Here is a 7,349-nt window from a genome sequence, read left to right as displayed (position 1 = left end):
TATGGAGAAGGCGAGGAGAATTCATCTGTAAGTTGTTTAACTTGGAGACAACTGAGTTCAGCTGCAGACTGAAAAAGCCATTCAGTGACCCAAGTGGTCAGAGTAGGCAGACATAGGCAAAATTCGCCATTGGTCGATAGCTACTGGGTTAAAGTCGACTTAATTATTTTTTCTCATAATTAGACTTTGTCTAAATCTAACTAGGATTTTCCCTCTTGTATCTTGGAGGGGCTGCCGTGCCTGCTTCGCAGGACTGGAGGCACGTGCATGCACGCATGTGGATGTGCGCTGGCGGTGGGGGAAGGTGAGACAGATACATTTCAGCCCCAAGGATTTCATTTAAGGGTTCTGCTCCTCCCAGCCGTCAAGATGAGCTCCGTCCTTGGAAACTTGACTTCATGCCATTCACAGTGTGTTGAAGGCTTCAGACAACAGGCAATTGATATTCCTGAGCTATGCAGCCAGGCTGTCCCCTGGTTTCGTTGACGTGGGAGGGAGCGGGGCATAATGACGTGGACAGGGAGGAGAACCTCAAAAGGAGAGCTGGGACCAGGGAGGCGCCCGGGGTGGGGGGTACATGATGCACAGGCAGTGAGGAGGTTTGGGATCTGGGAACAAACTGGGATTACTTTCCTCCAAAGATAATCACCTCATACATCAACACAACCCCTCTGTGTCCCTTTATATAATTGTAAGATAATGGAAAATATATATATACTGGTATCTGTGCTCGGTTCCTGGTGTGGGGCTCCTGAAACCCTCGGAATTTCCCAAGTGACGGGAACACTAGGACCGTGTTTGGCTTCACTGAGGGGACTCTAGGTGGACTCCTGTGTGGCTCCTGGATGGGGGCCAGTGGCCAGAAAGACCAAGCCGTGGTCAGAAACTTGGGCTGTTCACCGCACCCATCCTACAGAGACAAGAGAGGCTGCACCTAGCCTCCGTGAAGTCCCAGTGGTACAGGGTTCGGCGGGGGGGGGGGGGGGGGGTTCGAGGGGGCGAATGCATCCACACCGCGACGGGGAGCGCCCAGCTCCATGGAACAGAAGGGCCTGCACTCGGGACCCTTGCGGAGCTCGCCCCGGGCACCTCTTCATCTGCCTGCTCTTCTGGGTCCTTTATTACATCCTTGAGTGACCTGGGACGTGCGAGTGATGGTTCCGCTGCGTTCTGTGAGCCGCTCCAGGACATTAATCAAAGCCTAGGAGGGGTCGTGGGAACCTCCGATTTGTATCCAAGTCGGACAGACATCTCGGGCAATTGGGGGAGGTGCTCCTTGCAACTGGCGTCTGAGTGGGGGCGTCTCCTGGGACTGAGACCTGAATCTGCAGGATGTGACGCCAGCTCCAGGCAGATGGTGTCGGAGCGGAGTTAAATCGTAGGACCCCCAGCTGGTGTCACAGAAGTGCCTGGTGTGGGAAAACCACATGTCCCGGGTCAGTGTTTGGAGCGTGGCCATCGTGTGTCATAAAAGAGCCACGCGGGATGAAGGGCAGGGTGGTGTTTCTATACAACAGTGTACAGAGTGTGTTATGTTAACCATCCATGAGGAAAAAAAGAATATTTCTAAATGATTTTTAATAAAAATATAACTACCCCCCTTTCTCTGTCCATCTTGGTGAGGATCAGAGAAGAAACGGAATAAACTTCCTTTGTTACCAGCCAACATATTCGTCCTCACCATGGCTCTCAGAGAATGTTAGTTAGGGAAAATACTTTAGATGTCAGCAAAATATAAATACCCACACCCGTTTTTCACCATTATTTTTCAGAATGTACTATTCTGTGATACTCCTCAGAAGGCATTATTTCATCTTTTTGAAAAGCTTTATCTTCTAATGCCAAAGGATACATGCACCTGATGTTTATAGCAACATTATCTATAATAGCCACATTATGGGAACAATCATGTGTCCATCAACTAACTAATGGATAAAGAAGATGTGCTATTCAATGGAATATTACTCAGCCATCAAAAACAACGAAATCTTGCCATTTCCTTTGCAATGACTTGGATAGAACTAAAGAGTATTATGCTAAGTGGAATAAGTCAGTCAGAGAAAGACAGACACCATATGATTTTACTCTTAAGTGGAATTTAAGAAACAAAGCAAACGAGCAAAGGGAAAGTAAAGCGAGAGAGAGAGCCAAACCAAGAAAAAAAAAGACTTTTAACTCTAGAGAACAAACTGATGGTTACCAGAGGGCAAGTGGGTGGGAGGGACGGGGCACAGATGATGGGGATTAAGGATGCACTTGTTGTGATGATGCACCAGGCAGTGTATGAAGTGTTAAATCACTACACTGTATACCTGAAAGTAATATCACACTGTATATTCACTAACTAGAATTTAAATAAAAACTTAAAAATATATAGCAGTGACTAATAATGAAGAAAACAAAAACCAATAAGTTTTCTCTTCTTAACATTCTGAGAAAAAAAACATCAAGTGCTCATTGGCGGACGGACCCAGCTTGTTTGGGCAAAACAAACGATGACTTTTCTCATTCCACAGGGAGAGTGGATTGCAGCTATCTTGGCGAACTCTCCATGGCCAAGAGAAACAAAGTAGGTGCTCACAGGAAATAAAATTAATTATCTCTATTTGCTACATATACAATATTTTACGCATTAAGTACACCATTAATATATACAAACACTCAATGTTGTACAGTATTTTATTAAATTCACTTATCTTGCCCTTCACTTTATTATTGCATTACAGAGTAAAAAGCACTATGAACATATCTTATGTCAGATAATTGCATTTCTCTTCTGTGGGTTTTTTTTTCTCCTCTCAGAAACAAAGTACACTCACAGAATATCCAAAAAAGATAATTCATACTTCTATTGCCCTAAAATTAATCAAGTACTTACCATGTACCAGACACGGCATCAGGAACTTCTGCACACATTGCCCCATTAACGAGAAAATTCTCATCAGGCCCCAGTTTGCACCAAAGCACAGAGATGTGAGGTTGTTCCCTCAGGCGACATCACTGCTGGGGGTTGCAAATCCATGTTCCAAAGAGATTCGAACTCGTTAATGAGGATGCTGTCCTCTACCTAATGTGTCCCCTTCACAGACTGTGCAAGGAGACATGGAAATTTGAACAACTGTAGGGAAAATGTTGTCCCTGAGAACTCAGCAACAACTTACAATGAACAACCCAGTCAAAAAATAAGCAAAGGGCTTGAACGGACATTTCTCCAAAGAAGATATACCAATGGCCCAAAGGTCCATGGAAAGGTGCTCAGTGTCACTAGTAATTAGGGGAATGTAAGTCAAAACCACAATGAGGTGCCACCACTTGGCACTTGTTAGGGTGGCTATTATAAAAAAGAGAAAATGACAGGCATTGGTGAGGGTGTGGAAAAGTTGGGGTCCTTGCACAGCTCTCATGGAAATGTAACATGGTGTAGCTACTGTGTAAAAGGTATGGAAGCTCTTCAAAGAATGAAAACTAGAATTACTGTATGATCTGGTAATTTCATTTCTGCATATGCACCTCCCAAATTAAGGACTCGAACGGATATTTATACTCCCATGTTGATAGCAGCATTTTTTTCACAAGAGCCAAAAGGTGAGAGCAGCCCAAGTGTCCATCAGCAGATGAATGGATAAACACAATGTAGCACACGATAGTGTATTATTCAGCCTTGAAAAGGAAGGAGGTTCTGCGAGTACTACATGCTTGCACGGATGGACCTTAAGGACATTATGAGGAATGAAATAAGCCAGTCACAAAAGGACAAATACTATGTGATTCCACTCAAATGAGGTCCCTAGAGATCTCAAATCCGTAGAAACAGAAGGCAAAATGGCGGCCGCCTGAGTCTGAGAGTAGGGGAATGGGGAGGTGAGTGTCTTGTGGGCACGTGGGGCCACACAACAGTGTGAATGTGCTTAATGCTGCTGAGCTGCCCACTTAAAAGTGTTAAAATGGTAAACTGTACGTTATGTATATTTTACCACAATAAAATTGTTACGGATGTAAAAGCTATGACTGCCAAAGTTTCTAGACCAAAATCTAGATTAGAAAGGGCAGAATGTAACACAAAGTGATGAGAAACATCTTTCAGATTTACAGATGTCCTGAAATCCAGTGTAGGAAAATAAAACTGTGAGTTATTTAGTTGTCTTTTGAAATGACAGCTTAAATGGTGTGAGTAAATATCAATGATGCGATGGATAGAGATTCTGGCGGCAGTGATTGCTAATTCACCCCCAGGGAGGGAGCCCGTGCCGTCTCCATGACTATAACCGCGTAATGGGCTGACTTTCCCAGGGGCCTCCTTTGCCGTCTTCTCCTTCTCTTTCTGTCGGGAGGCACTGCAATACTCAAGACCATGAGCATACTTTCTGCTTATCCGGTCTTTCACTTGCCAGCTTTTGGTTATTTCTTCCTCACATAGTCATCTGGCAGGTTGGAGCACTCTGTCTGTGGCTACAATTACGGGACGCTGACACCACAAATATGGATGGCAATGTTGCCCTTTCCATGCTGGTCTAACCACATGACCTCTACACCTACAGGTCCTCCTGAACGGTAGCAGTCAAGCGGCCACAAGGTGCTTGGAGTGTAAAGGCCAACAAGGCGCCATGTTTGGCCCCAAGCCCAGTTTTCCTCCACTGCATTTAATCCAGATGGAATCAGAGCTGACTTCCATAGGTAAATCGTCGCTGGAGGGCATCGTGTGGACACTGACAGACACACCAGACTTGAAGGTAACATTGTTCTCTTCAGGAAAATAGTAATGAAAGCAAACATCTGTAACTCCAATTATAGTTCTCTTCTTAAATGCTTCTTGGGTGCTGTGTCAGCATGAAAGCAGAGGGGGAGCCAATGAAAAACTCATGCCCTTCACTTCAACAGAAAGACGAAATGGCTCTGGGACCTGAGAGATCGGAGATGAAGGGACCTGGCCGCCAGCCCCCAGCCCTGAGTACTCATGACCCAATGACGGCCAAGAGGAAGGGACACAGGTGGGAAGGGCAAAGTGAAGGGTGGAGAAGGAAGCAGGTGGATGGGGTGTGGTCCGAACCCCGAATCCAGACCCCCTCCAGAGTAAGGCAATCTGGGAGGCGTGAGCAGGAAGGACGCCCCTGTCTCTCACTCCAGGTTATTCCTTGTCAGTAAGAAGTAAACATTTTAAACCTTTTTTGTAACTGTTCCAGAAGGAAGGAGAACAGACACAGGAGGCAGAGGAGGACAGGGATCCACCCTTTCTTCTCATTTTACCTCTGCATCCACACACCAAAAGCAATTTAAGACCCAATAAAGAGAGTTTATTGGTGTCCATCTAATTGGTATTCCCAGGAAAACTTTATCTTCAAGAATACAAGATTATTAGATCACTTTATGCCTATGGTACATGCTCAGCCTGAACTTTTCAAAGTCTCTCTTACTTTGAGCTGAATTGATGTGACATAGAAAACTTTATATATAGGAGAAAATTATGGTTAATCCAGTGCCCACTTGATGACATGAAACGTGATATTTTCCTGACTATAAAGGAAGACGTGGAGCATGAAGACAGTTGTAAATATTCCCATTGATGGGTAAAAAAATGAAATTGACTAGGAGCTCTTGGGAAGGGAGCACCGCCTTTAGCAAGAAGCCCAGTGTGGGATGTGGGTTGAGACAGCAAAAGTGGTCCAGGAATGGCCCCCTGGAGATCTGTTCAGGGCTGGCAGTGCAGCGATTTCTGGAGTCTTCGAGGAGCATGGGATCTGCTCACATGAAAAACCCATACGTACCTACTAGAATGTCCTAAGTCTGGACAAACCACATGCTGGTGAAGGTGTGAAGCAACAGAACGGCTCACTCAGCCTTGGTGGGAAGCTCACATGGTGTGGCCACTATAGAGGAAGGTCTCGTGTTTTCTTACAAACTGAACGTATTTTTTTACCATGTGACCCAGCACTTATGCTTTTGGGTATTTTCCCAGATGAGTTAAAGTTTTATGCCCAAACATGGGGCGCCTGGGTGGCGCAGTCGGTTAAGCGTCCGACTTCAGCCAGGTCACGATCTTGCGGTCCGTGAGTTCGAGCCCCGCGTCGGGCTCTGGGCTGATGGCTCAGAGCCTGGAGCCTGTTTCCGATTCTGTGTCTCCCTCTCTCTCTGCCCCTCCCCCGTTCATGCTCTGTCTCTTTCTGTCCCAAAAATAAATAAACGTTGAAAAAAAAAAAAAGTTTTATGCCCAAACAAAACCCTGCACATGGATGCGTATAGCAGCTTTAGTCACAATTACCCAAACTTGGAAGCCAACAAGGTGTCCTTCATTGAGTGAACAGACAGGTAAACAGTGGTCTATCCAGACAATGGAATATGATTCAGCATTAAAAGGAAATGATCCATCAGGGCACCTGGGTGGCTCAGTTGGTTAAGAGCCCACGTTGCAAGTATTCCCACTGATGTCTGATGCTGACAGCTCGGAGCCCGGAGCCCGCTTCAGATTCTGTGTCTCTCTCTCCCTGCTCCTCCCCCACTCACGCTCTGTGTCTCTCTCTCTCCATCTCAGAAATGAACACTAAAAAAGAAGAAACTTTAAAAAATAAATGACACATCCAGCCATGAAAAGACATAGAGGAACCTTAATCGCGTATCACTCAGTGGAAGGAGCCAATCTGAAAAAAGTTACATGCTATATGAATCCAACTCTGTGACATTCTGGAAAAGGCAAAAAACTGTGAAGGCCACAGGAACATCAGCAGTAGCTGGGGTTGTTGGGTAAAGGGTCGAATAAGGTGGAGCACGAAGGATGTTTAGGGCAGCGAGACTACCCCGTGCAATGTTATAATGGTGGACACATGGCATTTTGTCCACAGCCATGTACCACACCAAGAGTGAACCTCATGCAAACTGAGGACTCCGGTGATGATGATATGTTATACAGCTTCATCAATTATAACAGATGCACCACTCTGGCTGGGGAAGCCGTGTGTGGAGAAATCTGTACTTTCCACTCAACTGTGCTATGAGCCAAAAACGACTCCAAAATATCAGAAGATGTTAGCAGACACTTTACCAAAAATAAATGTAAGAATGGTCAATAAGCACATGAAAAGATGATTAACATGATTAGTCAGTATGAAAACGTAAGTGAAACTATGATGAAATACCATTGTTCATCTCATCAAGTGTCTAAAAAGAAAAGCAGGAGAGGGGCACCTAGGTGGCTCAGTCGTTTAAGCACTCAACTCTTGATTTTGGCTCAGGTCATGATTCCAGGGTTGTCGGATCCAGCCTGCATAAGATTCTTTCTTTACCGCTTTCTGCCCCTTCCCCACTCACATGTCCTCTCTCTCTCTCTCTCTCTCTCTCTCTCTCTCCAGAAACAACCC

The sequence above is a fragment of the Leopardus geoffroyi genome, chromosome A1, assembly GCF_018350155.1.
Source record: "Leopardus geoffroyi isolate Oge1 chromosome A1, O.geoffroyi_Oge1_pat1.0, whole genome shotgun sequence".
Lineage (NCBI taxonomy): Eukaryota > Metazoa > Chordata > Mammalia > Carnivora > Felidae > Leopardus > Leopardus geoffroyi.
Note: the sequence above shows the minus strand (reverse complement) of the source record.